The 14,693-nt window shown below is 45.5% G+C and overlaps 1 long non-coding RNA gene across 1 annotated transcript in view; it reads right to left on the reverse strand.

Annotated features, from left to right (window-relative positions):
• Nucleotides 1–14,320, reverse strand: part of LOC115482233 — a 66,003-nt gene extending 51,683 nt beyond the window's left edge. The window contains exon 1 of the long non-coding RNA XR_003944047.1: nucleotides 14,242–14,320. This is a non-coding gene — a long non-coding RNA (uncharacterized LOC115482233). The remainder of the gene's footprint in view (nucleotides 1–14,241) is intronic.
• Nucleotides 14,321–14,693: the final 373 nt, after the last annotated feature.

Consider the following 14,693-nt stretch of genomic DNA (forward strand, 5'->3'; position numbering starts at 1 on the left):
TCCCGCTCCCACCTACAAAGGCGCCGAGTAACAGTTTGTGCAATAAGGCTTCACACCCTGAGTCCTTAATGCCACCTATTTGCTTGACGATAAGGGCTCACACGCTACTCCTGTGGTAATCAGGCAGCAGGGGTTAATGTGGCCGTGCTGCCGATTACCACCAGGAAAGCCCCCCCCCCCAAGGTGGAAAATAGAAAATTATTTTCTAGCGTGAGAAACAGCACACGCTAACTTTGAAAATACTGCAGGGCACCCGCGCTAGCCCAGAGGTAGCGTCAATTTATCATGTGTTACCCGAGCATTAGGCCTACCGCGGCTTAGGAAAAGGACCCCTTAGATCTGGGGTAAAAGCTGTACATGTTGCTGTGAATAAAAATTCTCTGAACGCAACCTACAATAATAGCTATAATCTTGCACTAAAGTGCTCTGTAGTAGATTGTAGAGACAAACGCACGAGAGAACTGAGGTGAATGTTTGCGGCAGATAAACTTGAGCCAAGTCGAGTTGTGCAGTGACAAGAATCTACATTCGTTATTGTCCAGGAGGATATCAAGAAACATTATCTTTACATGGTAAAAAGCACTGAAAAATCTGATTAGACTGAGGTGGGAGCTGAGGTTAATATATTATTGTTCGGATGACCTGATTCTGAATGAAATTGGACAGTCTTAATAAATGGTTGGTAACTGAAAACATGCACAAATTAATACAAGATCTATTGCCTGTTTAATGTCTCAGCTTCCTGCACCTGGAAGATGAGTTAATCCAGGCAACTGAATATATTTATATATCTTTATATAGATGAATATATACAGGGTTCAAATTTATTTGACACATCGCAAATCATAATGGTAAATGTAAGCAGTTTACAATTAAAAAAAAAAGAAATTAAAAGGGGGAATGGTATGAACTATGATAGATAAGGACAAAACAAAAGGAGCCAAATAAAAGGATAGAATTGAAACAATTTGATTTTATAACAAAAGAACAACAAAGAAAGGGACAGAACAAAAAAAGCAGTAAAAACTACGGTCGACCACCTTAATTTCCGGAAAGTACTAAAGACAGAACTGTTCAGAAGAGCATACCCCACCGACCCAACATAAAATACCGGACATTTGCGACACAATGTAACCAAGGACCGTAATGGACATTACCTGACTTCCTAGTCCCTCTCCCCCTCTAAGTTCCCCCAATTGTACTCACCTCACATGTACCTCATTCTACCACAATTCACTTTGTATTCATTCAAACCATGTATTGGTTCAGACCGAAATCGGCTAACGCTGATAACGGCAATATGTAAGCCACATTGAACCTGCAAAAAGGTGGGAAAATGTGGGATACAAATGCAAGAAATAAAATAAACGTAAAGGAGGGAGGACATAGAGCAGTGATGGCGAACCTATGGCACGCGTGCCCAGTCTCCAGGGCCGCCGACACAAATCGGGAGATGGGCGTCCTTCTCTCAGGGTTGCCCAAATTGACATAATCGAAAGCCGATTTTGGGCGCCCTCAACTGCAGTCTGTCTTAGGGACGACCAAAGATCACGGGGGGGGGGGGGGGGGGGGGGGGGGGGGGGGGGGGCGGGCGTGCGTGCGTGCGTGTCAGAGGCGTAGCGAAGGTGGGACTGGGGCATGCTTAAGAGATGGGCGTCCTCAGCCGATAATGGAAAAAAGAAGGGCGTCCCTGATGAGCATTTGGTTGGCTTTCCTTGGTTCAATTTTTTTCACGACCAAGCCTCAAAAAGGTGCCCAAACTGACCAGATGACTACTGGAAGGAATTGGGGATGACCTCCCCTTACTCCCCCAGTGGTCACCAACCCCCTCCCACCCTAAAAAATAATTAAAAAAATTTTTTTTGCCAGCCTCAAATGTCATACCCAGCTCCATCACAGCAGTATGCAGGTCCCTGGAGCAGTTTTAGTGGGTGCAGTGCACTTCAGGCAGGAGGACCCAGGCCCATCCCCCCCTACCTGTTACACTTGTGCTGGTAAATGTGAACCCTTCAAAACCCATCCAACATCTCTGTACCCACATGTAGGTCCCCCCCTTCACCCCTTAGCGCTATGGTAGTGTTGTACAGTTGTGGGGAGTGGGTTTGGGGGGGGGGTTGGGGACTCAGCACCGAAGGTAAGGGAGCTATGCACCTGGGAGCAATTTGTAAAGTCCACTGCAGTGCCCCCTAGGATGCACGGTTGGTGTCCTGGCATGTGAGGGGGACCAGTGCACTATGAATGCTGGCTCCTCCCACGACCAAATGCCTTGGATTTGGTCATTTTTGAGATGGGCGTCCTCGGTTTCCATTATCGCCGAAAATCGGGGACAACCATCTCTAAGGTTGACCTAAATGTTGAGATTTGGGCGTCCCCGACCGTATTATCGAAATGAAAGATGGACACCCATCTTGTTTCGATAATAGCGTTTTCCCCACCCCTTCACGGGGTTGTCCTGCGGGGACGCCCTCAGGAAAACTTGGGAGCCCCGTTCGATTATGCCCCTCTTGGGTCATTTTTTGTAAAATGTCCATAATCGCATTTAAGCGTCATATAGAAAATGACCCTCCACGCATCTCAACAAGCGCCACCCGGTGGCCATGCCCTTTTTCTGTTGGCCTCTTTCCATGATCACGTTCCTTCGGCTAGACCACCACCAGGTATATTAAATGATGCCTCTCTTCTACACACTTGCCTTCTGATTCTTCCTCCCAGGGATAGGGTACTCCCTTCATTTACACAGGTGCAATAGATAGATCAAGTAATGTAAGGCAATGTGATACTCATTCGATTCATTTATTCAAACAGACCAGAAGCAAACAGATTTTTAATTAAAAAAAAGCACTTTTCAATATAGAGCAAACTCATAATGATCCAAGACAAAAGGCATGCAGCCCTCCAAATGCAGAGAGATGGAGCATTGATTTACAAGTACTGTAACATATAATACATTGCCGAGCCCTCAGACCAAGCTGAGATCCAATTAAACACTTGTTAATCATTCAGATTAATGTATACTGTGTAAGTCTATTCATTATTCAACAGGATGGAGGGGGTGGAAGGGGTAAGGGGGAGATGCAATATGACAGCGTCTACTGATTCAGGGACTGAGATCAGAATTCATTAATAACTATATAATATGTACGGATGAGATCCAACATAGGCTTTTAGAAACTCACCGAGTTGTCAAATGAAAACAGTCTCTCTGAGTGTGCAATGTTAATATGACAATGCTAAGCAGCATAAAATAGATTCAGGTGTCAAGGCATTCAAGAAAATACAGGGGCTGATTTTCAAAGGCACTGATCTGACTGGTCTTGGGTTCTAGTCGTATACATGCTTTTCTCTACATTTGCTGCTATGCTGATATGATATATTTTGTCCATGTAAGTCAATTTATATTCCAAATCTATCCTTATATTTGGAAGAATGGGCAGGCAGTTCTAGGGGGTGGAGCTTAAAGTGATACAGATAGAGATGATTCTGTCTGCTTAACTTATCCTTGTAAGCTGGACCACAGAAATATAAGTACATAAGTATTGCCATACTGGGACAGACCGAAGGTCCATCAAACCCAGCATCCTGTTTCCAACAGTGGCCAATCCAGGTCACAAGTACCTGGCAAGATCCAAAAAAAGTACAATACATTTTATGCTGCTTATCCTAGAAATAAGCAGAGGATTTTCCCCAAGTCCATTTTAATAATGGTCTATGGACTTTTCCTTTAGGAAGCCATCTAAACCTTTTCTAAACCCCGTTAAGCTAACTGCTTTTACTACATTCTCTGGCAATGAATTCCAGACTTTAATTACACATTGAGTGAAGAACTGATTTGGTGGCAGAGCCGGTGGCGGGAAGCGGAGATGGTGCTGGGCAGACTTATACGGTCTGTGCCAGAGCTGGTGGTGGGAGGCGAGACTGGTGGTTGGGAGGCGGGGATAGTGCTGGGCAGACTTAAACGGTCTGTGCCAGAACCGGTGGTGGGAGGCGGGGCTGGTGGTTGGGAGGCGGGGATAGTGCTGGGCAGACTTATACGGTCTGTGCTCGGAAAAGGACAGGTACAAATCAAGGTAAGGTATACACAAAAAGTAGCACATGTGAGTTTATCTTGTTTGGCAGACTGGATGAACCATGCAGGTCTTTTTCTGCTGTCATCTACTATGTTACTATGTTTTAAATTTACTATTTTGATAGATTCATTGTGTGCCCCCTAGTCCTAGTATTTTTGGAAAGAGGAAACAAGCGATTCACGCCTACCTGTTCCACGTCACACATTATTTTATAGACCTCTATCATATCTCCCCTCAGCCATCTTTTCTCCAAGCTGAAGAGCCCTAGTCGTTTCAGCTTTTCCTCATAGGGAAGGCGTCTCATCCCCTTTATCATTTTCATCGCCCTTCTCAAATTCCACTATCAGGGGCAATTTTGAAAGAGAAGGGTGCCCATCTTCCAACACAAATCAGGAGATGGGCATCCTTCTCTCAGGGTCGCCCAAATTGACATAATCGAAAGCTGATTTTGGGCATCCTCAACTGCAGTCCGTCGCAGGGATAACCAAAGTTCACGGGGGCGTGTCAGAGGCATAGCAAAGGCAGGACTGGGGCATGCTTAAGAGATGGGCGTCCTCGGTCGATAATGGAAAAAAGAAGGGCGTCCCTGATGAGCATTTGGTCGACTTTACTTGGTTCATCTTTTTTCATGATCAATCTTCAAAAAGGTGCCCAAACTGACCAGATGGCCACCGGTGGGAATCGGGGATCACCTCCCCTTATTCCCCCAGTGGTCACCAACCCCCTCCCCCCCTAAAAAAAACTTAAAATTTTTTTTGCCAGCCTCAAATGTCATACCCAGCTCCATGACAGCAGTATGCAGGTCCCTGGAGCAGTTTTAGTGGGTGCAGTGCACTTCAGGCAGGCGGACCCAGGCCCATCCCCCCCCCCCACCTGTTACACTTGTGCTGGTAAATGTGAGCCCTTCAAAACCCACCTGAAACCCACTGTACCCACATGTAGGTCCCCCCTTCACCCCTTAGGGCTATGGTAGTGGTGTACAGTTGTGGGGAGTGGGGTTTGGGGGGCTCAACACCAATGGTAAGGAGCTATGTACCTGGGAGCAATTTGTGAAGTCCACTGCAGTGCCCCCTAGGGTACCCGGTTGGTGTCCTGGCATGTGAGGGGGACCAGTGCACTGCGAATGCTGGCTCCTCCCACGACCAAATGGCTTGGATTTGGTCATTTTTTAGATGGGCATCCTTGGTTTCCATTATGGCCGAAAACCGGGGACGACCATCTCTAAGGTCGACCTAAATGTTGAGATTTGGGCGTCCACGACCGTATTATCGAAAGAAAAGATGGACGCCCATCTTGTTACAATAGCGGTTTCCCCGCCCCTTTCCTGGGACGTCCTTAGAGATGGGCACCCTTAGAGACGGTCCTCCCCGTTCGATTATGCCCCTCCACATCTTTTTTAAGATGCGGTGACCAGAACTGAACTCAATATTCGAGGTGCGGTCTCACCATGGAGCGATACAAAGGCATTGTTTTCCATTCCTTTTCTAATAATACCTAATATTCTATTTGCTTTCTTAGCCGCCGCAGCACACTGTGCAGGCGTCAGTCTGTATGGCGCATTCAGCAATTTAGCTTATACTGCCAAAGGTGCATTTTACATAGGATGTTGAAATCGGAATCGAGAATTCCAGTCAGCACGTTCAGTGGTATTTCACAAAGGCTCTGCTGAATGTGGAGTGTTTGAAATTACCTTTAATGGCGTGCAGAAATGCAGGTCCATTTGCCTGCACGTGCAGAGGGAGATGTATGCTGTATGTTTCGAATAGCAAGATCCCTAAATACAGACTGAAAAAGCATCTTTCACATAGTTTGTGGGGTTGTAATAAACTCTGAGTCAAACATGTATGTTGTTAATAGTGTTCCTTATCATGAGATGACTCAGGAAAAAGCCCAGTGATATAACTCCAACAACTTATGTTATTCCTTTATTAATTTAAAAGATTTTCTAGCCCACATTATCTAAAAATCTAAGTGGGTTACAACCAACCTATAAAAATTAGGGAATTAGTTAAAATTAAATTAATGACATAAGATAATCATAAAGTTAACCTGCGTTAAGGGACAAATATCATGTATTATTCACTTAACACATATGTTAATTCATAATAATCATAATCATGATTGTCAGACCTCTAAATGTGGATAAATTATCTGTATATATTATGTGGTTATCAGACTGCTGAAAATTGTTACTGTAAAGTATATTTTATGCAAGTGCTAACAAAAAAAAAAAAGCAAAAGGCCTTTTAAGATGGTAACAAAGTAGCTGTTTGGAAAGAGCATCTGTCTTATTATTCTAGTTCCTCATCGCCCTTCCTCGCATAAAAGCTACATAGTAATACAGCAGAATGACACCCAGTGACTATCTAATCTGGTCAGTTATTCTTGTCCACACAACCCAAGGATGAATACATGCCAGTTATTAGCCAAGCAGCCTGACCACATATAGCAATGTTCTTCATTGTAAGGTTCGGGGGGGGGGGGGGGGGGGGGGGGGAAGGGTGCAGAAGCAGTTCCTATTGACCTTAAGTGCTGTTTCCTGATTTTTCTCCCCAGTGTACATTGGCCTGATTTTTTTCACCAGAAGCTTGCGGCTGGTGCTTTTCCCTAAACAGTGGTTCTGTTTTCTTTTGGTATTGCATAGTGTGGAGGAAATATTTTTTCACTCAACGAATAGTTAAGCTCTGGAACTCTTTGCTGAAGGATCTGGTAACAGCGGTTAGAGTATCTGGGTTTAAAAAAGGTTTGGACAAATTCCTGGAGGAAAAGTCCATAGTCTACTATTGAGACAGATATAGGAAGCAACTGCTTGCCCTGGGATTGGTAGCATGGAATGTTGCTACTCTTTAGGGTTCCAGAATCCTGCTATTCGTTGTGATTCCGGAATCTTCTCACTCTTTGGGGTTCTGGAATGTTGCCATGATTTGTTTCTGTACTTGTGACCTGGCTTGGCCACTGTTTGGAAAACAAGATACTGGGCTAAATGGACCATTGGTCTGACCCAATATGGCTACTCTTATGTTGTTATATGTTCTTACTCCAGTTGTCACAATAGACACCTTTTTGGGAATTGTGACCCCCCCTTTTAGGAACCAAGCCTATGAAGACACATAGACGTATATGAATTTTACAAAGGCAACATGCAGCTCTGTGACGTTAGACTGTGAGAACTGTGTGGAAGTTTCAGCAAAGCATGGATCAGACTTGCTGAGAATTGCATGGTGCTGAAAGGAAAGCCATTTTGGAGGCAGTGCCAGTAGGAAGCCTCCAAAGAAGGTGAGAGGCTGTCTACCATGATCAGCAGCGAAGATGGGAATTCAATGCTGGGCTGTATCTAGCAACCAGTATTGAACTGAGTGGAGGAGTAGCCTAATGGTTTAGCAAAGCGGGCTTTGATCCTAGCAATCTGGGTTCAATTCTCACCGCAACTCCTTGTGACCTTGGGCAAGTCACTTAACCCTCCATTGCCCCAGGTACCAAAACTTAGATTGTGAGGGATAGAGAAAGTACCTACATATAATTTGTATAGCACTGCATATGTCTAGTAGTGCTATAAAAATGATTAGTAGTAATTTCCATTTTTGGGCCGCTATTCGCATAGCTGATTAAGCCAATATTCATCGGCTGACTCACGTTATAGCAGACAAAGATAAATCTACTATTTATGTGGGTCTATCTGGCTGTTAAACTTAGCCAATCAGCTGATGAACATTGGCGCTAAATGGCTATATTGCACAACATAGCTGGTTACCGGACTAACCACTAAGCGCTAATATTCAGCCACGGTAACCAGCTATTTTACACTGAATATTAGCTCTGAGCTAGCTTTAGGATACTTAACCGGCTAGGAGCTATTTCTGTGCCAGTGAAATAATGCTGAATAGCGGACGGTGTGTGTACACGATTAGAATGTTGCCATATATGCCAAAATTTCACCTAGGCATTAATATGTGCTTGTATAGCACATATTGAACAGGGAGGTGCGTGCGTGGGTGGAGTCTGGGCAGGATTCTCACATATGCATGACACCCCTCCTCGGCACATCACCCAAGCCCCCCACCGAGTGCATTCTTGCCTGCCGTGTGCATGCCGCTGTGGGGGATGTCGGTTCCGCTGGTTCCCTGCTCCCTCTGCCCCGGAACAGGAAGTAACCTGTTCCGGGGCAGAGGGAGAAGGGAACCAGCGGAGCTGACACCCCCCCAGCGGTGTGCACCCAGGGCGGACCGCCCTGCCCTTGCTACGCCACTGTATGCATGTAATTCATAGAATGCTATACGTTCTGCAAATTTAGATGAGAACCACTTACTGCAGCTCTACGGGTGTAGTGTAAGCACTTTCCCCCTAAATTATAGGAGAGTCAATATTCAGAGCGATTTAAATTGCTTGTGCCTGCTGATCTTCTGATATTCAACGGCACTTAACTAGATTGTTCTAGGTCAGTTCCCACCCACCAATTCCCACCTTACCAGGGAGGACAATTCCCACCCATAACCCCCAAAACACAAAACACACTAGGACAAGTAATCTCCCTCCCTTTCCTCTTCCAGATCATTTGGGGGGCCAGTACCCCCTCACCCCCCCCCCCAAATATTATCTTGTAGACATCCTTTTCCCCTTCCAGACATGCATTTTAGTATATGGGGGGGCAATGCTCCCCCCCCAAACTAGGTGTCAACCTAATTCACGTTTAATCCATGATCTAAATGTCTAAATAAATAAATAAATAAATAAATAGGTAAATACAAACTGCAGTTCATGTAGGGAGGGGGCAATCCCCCCACCCCCAAACTAAGTTTCAACCTGACACACTGATTATAATTTATAACAAATTACTACTCTGCCTATGCCCCCCCCAAACTAGGTTTCAACCTAATTCAGCCCCTCAAAATGACACACCGATTCTGATTTATAACATATTACTCTACCTATGAAAAGTTCTTCCATTATTATGCATCTTCTGTCTACATCCATTTGTTGCGCTAACCTCTATGTTCCAGACGCCATTAAAAAAAAAAAAAAGCACCGCCAAGACTTATGGGACCCGATACAAGAAAGAAGCTATGGTCCGGGGGGGGGGGGGGGGGGGGGGAAATGACCAGGAGGAAAAGTCCTTGGTGGGAATTGTCCTCCTTAAGTGGGAATTGTCTCGGGGGGGGGGGGGGGGGAGAATTGGTGGGTGGGAACTGTCTATTGGGAACTGTCTGGGTGGGAACTCACCTGACACCAACAAACTGCACTGTGGAGTTAGTTCAAGAATCTGTAGGTGGAGCTTGGGAAGAGCCGGGACTGAACCGGTTAGCGGTGATATTCAGTCCGCTAGGCGGCTGAGTATGTGGATAAAGGCTGAGGTCACTGGGAAATGGTCTGAATATCAGCCAGTGCCTGGGTAACTTCTGGGGTGACCAAATATATACCCAGGTATTCAATGATGGAGCCTGGACATGGTCTGGCATTGAACATCTGCTCAGTTCTGCCAATGGCGGCGAGCGGTTTAAATACTGCTGACCCCTAGGTAGGCTTCTACTCAGTGGCATTCCTAGGGTGGCTGACACCCGGGGCGGATCGCTGATGTGCCCCCCCCCCCGAGTGCAGTGCGACCCCCCACCCCCGGCAAAAGGCCACCTCCCCCTGGTGAAAGGACATACCTCCCCCCCCCCCCGGCGAAACGACACCCCCGGGTGCATTTTTACCCGCTGGGGGGGGGGGGGTGCCACGCACTCCATGCTCCCTCTGCCCCGGAACAGGAAGTAACCTGTTCTGGGGCAGAGGGAGCACAGAACGAGCAGAACAGACAGGCGTGCGGCACCCCCCCAGCGGCGTGCACCCGGGGTGGACCGCCCCCACCGCCCCCCCTTGGTACGCCACTGCTCCTACTTCCCATTACAGAAAAGGCACCAGATAGGCACCACCTAGCGAACAAAATAAAGTGCCCAGTTAAAGAATTACCTTCCACAAGGGGTCAGTTGTTAGGGGTGATGCCCTGACAAATGCATGGTTTGTTCCAGAACTTTCCCCAGCCCAATTTTTAACTGACTGGGCTGACAAATCCAATTACTCAGGTTTGCTAAAATCAATAATTGTTCTCTAGGGCTGAGGCTTGTGGAGCTGACATGCAACAATCAAATTTATATATATATATTTTTTTTATTATTAGAAATTACATACCACCTTTTTGTAGGAATTCACTCAAGGTGGTGTACAGTAAGAATAGATTAAACATAAGCAATTGGCAATTACAAAAGTAAAAATATTCAAATAACAATACAACGTATGGCATAGTATACGACTTACAATGTCAACACAATACATAATAAAATAATAGCATAGGGTATAACAAAGATGGAACATATAGATAGGTAAGAGAGTAAGAGGAGTTAGAAAATAAGGTGAATAATTTAAAGAGAGGTGCAGATGAGGTCAGAGAGATGGTTAAATATTATCTCAGCTAGGATAGGAGTGGATAAACATGTCCTGCTGCAGAATGTGCAGCCCGAGCCACTCCTTGTGTGTGTGTGTGTGTGTGAGTGAGACTAACAAGTTAGTTACTTCTTCCATTAAAAGCCTGGTTGAAGAGCCATAGACCATTATTATATTGGACTTGTGAAAAATCCACTATTTCTGGGATAAGCAGCATAAAATGTTTTGTACTGTTTTGGGATCTTGCCAGGTATTTGTGACCTGGATTGGCCACTGTTGGAAACAAGATGCTGGGCTTGACGGACCTTTGCTCTGTCCCAGCATGGCAACACTTATGTACTTGGGATTCTGAATGAAATCTTGCTACTCTTTGGGGTTCTACATGGAATCTTGTTATTCTTTAGAATTCTAGAATGTTGCTATTCTTTGGGGGTTCTACATGGAATGTTGCTACTCTTTGGGTTTCTGCCGGGTATTTGTGACCTGGATTGGCCACTGTTGGAAACAAGATGCTGGACTTGACGGACCTTTGCTCTGTCCCAGCGTGGCAACACTTATGTACTTGGGATTCTGAATGAAATCTTGCTACTCTTTGGGGTTCTACATGGAATCTTGTTATTCTTTAGAATTCTAGAATTCCCACGCCTGTTGGTCAACATTTTACAGGACCAGGACACTGTACCAGTGACTTCACAGTGAGAATCCTGAAAGGTAACTTTAAAACCATACAAGAACGTAAGACCTTTGAAGTCAGAATGATTGAATATTTTAACACCCAACAGAAAGGACTTAACAAGGATCTGGGGTTCCTAGCCCATTATAAACCATAAAGCTGTATGTCTCTGTTGATCACCCTCCCCTCACCTATCCACACCCACCCTGTTAGAATATCAATGATATGCTTTGATGTCCCCATGCATACTTCCTACAACCCCCCTCCTCCCACCCTGTCAGACTGTCATAGTAATGCTTGAATGTTTTCACTTATATACACTGTCAGCTAGCACATTTGCTTATTTCCGATCTGAGGAAGAAGGGCAACCTTCGAAAGCTAATCAAGAAATGTATTAAGTTATGTCCAATAAAAAAGGTATCATCTTATTTTCTTTTCCATGTTTTATTTTGTTTGATTTCTATTGATAACCTGTAAAGGGTGCTAAAAGTAAGATACCCAAAGGCTAGGTGCAGTGGCGTAGCGAGGGCGGCTGCCACCCGGGGTGGTTCGCCGCTGTGCACCTCCCCCGGGTGCAGCATGACACCCCCCCTTGGTGCATCAACCCCCCCCCGAGTGCATTCTTGCCTGTGCCATGTGCACGCTGCTGGGGGGGGGGGGTGTTGGTTCCGCTGGTTCCCTGCTCCCTCTGCCCCAGAACAGGAAGTAACCTGTTCCTGGGCAGAGGGAGCAGGGAACCAGCGGAGCCGACACCACCCCAGCGGCGTGCACCCAGGGCGGACCGCCCCCACCGCCCCGCCCTTGCTACACCACTGGCTAGGTGCTAAACTAGTATTTTATAACGATAAATTTGTGTGCCTAATCCATTAAAGGCCACTAGTGCAAGTCATGAAAGAGTCAGCTGTTAGGGGATAGGATCGAGGCTTACAAAATCCTCAGTGCTGTAGAACGGGTAAACGGGTTCTCAAAAGTAATAGCTAAAAAGTTAAGGAAAAAGAGGTTAGTCTTTATAATCTACAACAGATCGAAGAAAGAGGAAGGCAGAAGACAGTATCTGGAAAAACTAAGAGATGCTGGTAGAGTAGTCAGGAAAGCAAAGATGCAAATGGAAGAAAAATTAGCCAATATGATAAAATAAGGGAGGGGGAAGACTTTTTTTTTTTTTTAAAGATATTTTAGTGATAGGAGGAAGTGTGAAAGTGGCATTATGAGACTCAAAGGTGAAGGGGAGGAATTATGTAGAAGCTGATATAAGGCGGAATTGCTTAACAAATATTTCTGTTCTGTTTTTACAGCTAAACGGCTGGGAGCAGGACTGCAGAAGACAAACACAAGTTGGATAAATTCTTATTTTAGACCCCAAGAATAGAGAATCCAAATGACGAAAGGAAAGTCTCAGTACTGCATCTCGATCCATCTCCAGGGCAAAGGAAACCACCACAGTAGTTCTCTTGAGTAATTACCTCTAACGAGGATTCCAAGAAAGATGTGAGGTTGATAGCAGCGCCTACTTGGATTTGAGAAGTTCCAGGCAAAGATTGTACATTAGTTTTGTAAATACTGCGCCCGAGCTACAGGAGGCAGTGAATCCCCAGCCATACCTAGTATTTCAACCAAGTATTTTTTTAACCATCTCTATAGGTGTAATTAAAGGTGATCTAGGAAAATTCGTCAGCCTCAAATTAAGCCTCCTGGATTGATTTTCTAAGTATTCCAAACGTCGAAAGGTAAAGTTTGTTTCTTTAATTGAGACTTGTCCCACAGATTCAAATTTTTGAATTTTCTCATCTAAAATTTAAATTCAGAGGATTGTTGAGCAGTTACCTGTGCCTGGATAATGGCTGCTTCAGACAATACCTTAATATCACTAGTGTTTCTAGTTATCAATACTTGTAAAGAAGATTGAATGTTAAATGTCAGGTCTCAGAGTGACTCCATTGTCACTATGGCTGGTTTTGCTATAGTCCCCGAAGGAAAAACAGGAAGGGGAGCATCGATAGACTGTTTCAGAATACTCACTATCTGTGACGGCAATATTTGTATTGTTTTCCCTGTAGAGGTCATCTTGTTGGCGGGTGAAATTGACCTCCAGGTAGTGAATACAGTGGGGAGCCCAGCGAAAAGGAAAGTAGGCCTGTAGTCATGTTACCTCCTAGTCTGGGAGGGTAATACCCGACCATACTCCTGCTTCTCCTGGGCTTCTGGGTCAGATGGACATCATCTGCAAAAAGGATCATTTTGGATTCCATCAAGCTGTGTTGAAGCCTCTTAATATCCCGACATGTTTATCGTGTTGGGCAGACTGGATGGACCATTCAGGTCTTTATCTGCCGTCATTTACTTTGTTACTATGTTCTTCCAGCCTGGTGCTCCTAGCCTTTTCTCCTAGCGTGGGCAGGTTCCCTCCCTGCACATTCAGGTCCCCTACATTCGGAGCCTGAGCTGCCGGACTTGACTCCATGCTGTCCCTTCCTGGCTGGGGGGGAGCCGCACATTGGACGGAGCTCAAGGAAACCCCGTCGACACTGCTGGCCAGTGCTAACGCGCCAGCTCCGACGGCAGGAGAAGAGGGTTGCCTGGGTCCAGGCGCTAACCCGAACTGATCCAAGGTTGTCTGGTGGTGGAGTTGGGTCCCGGTGGAGGTTGAGGGATTCTCCCGCACCTTCCCTCTCCTTTTCCCCATTGTCTACGGGTTTCCGGAGCCTCTTCCAGCAGCGCTTCGATCAGGTAACTGGGCGCGTCTGGTGCGATTAAACGCTACGCCGCCATCTTGGATCCACCAAATGCTCGCTGAATATCCTGCTTAACCGGATAAGAAAAAGCCACCAGAAGAAAATTTACCCCTTGATTTTATTTGCTATATAACAAAGTTTTGAAGAAAAAAAAATGACTCTGAGAAGGGACTTTTATAGCAAAAGAATTCGAAGAAGGGATTTTTTATAGCAAAAAGATTCTGAGAAGGGACTTTTATAGCAAAATTCATTGAGGCATATGGAGTGGTAATATCTGATGGTTCTTTTTATTTCATCAGAGGTGCAGTTTGGAGTTTGTGTGTGTTTGAAATTAAATTATTAGAGGTATTACCGTATTTCAGCTTGAACTGGCACTCAACCCTCCTGAATTACGATCCTCTGTCCCCCTTGCAAGTTTTATCTGTGCATCTAGGCGCAAAAAGAGTACACAAATTACTTAAACAGGAACAGCATAATTAACTTAAATCAATCTGGATCTGCTCCAAGTTAGAGCGCTATGATGGCATTAATCTTATTAATGACTTAATTTTACTAACACAGTTTTCAGCGAATTCAATGCATTCGACCTACAGTAAGAGTTGCGGTGTTTCAGTAATCCTCATCAGACCGTTTTAATTATCAGATTTAAGCAGCCGGCCTTTTTACAGGCAAGGGTGCAATAGGGCCGCCGAGAGACTGAGTCGGGCCTGGGGCAAGGCCGCCCCCAGCCCCCCCCCCCCCCCAAGGATCACTGCCGCTCTGCCTCCACCTCCGCCTCCCCCAATCGCTACTGCTGTTGCCTCC

The sequence above is a fragment of the Microcaecilia unicolor genome, chromosome 12, assembly GCF_901765095.1.
Source record: "Microcaecilia unicolor chromosome 12, aMicUni1.1, whole genome shotgun sequence".
NCBI lineage: Eukaryota > Metazoa > Chordata > Amphibia > Gymnophiona > Siphonopidae > Microcaecilia > Microcaecilia unicolor.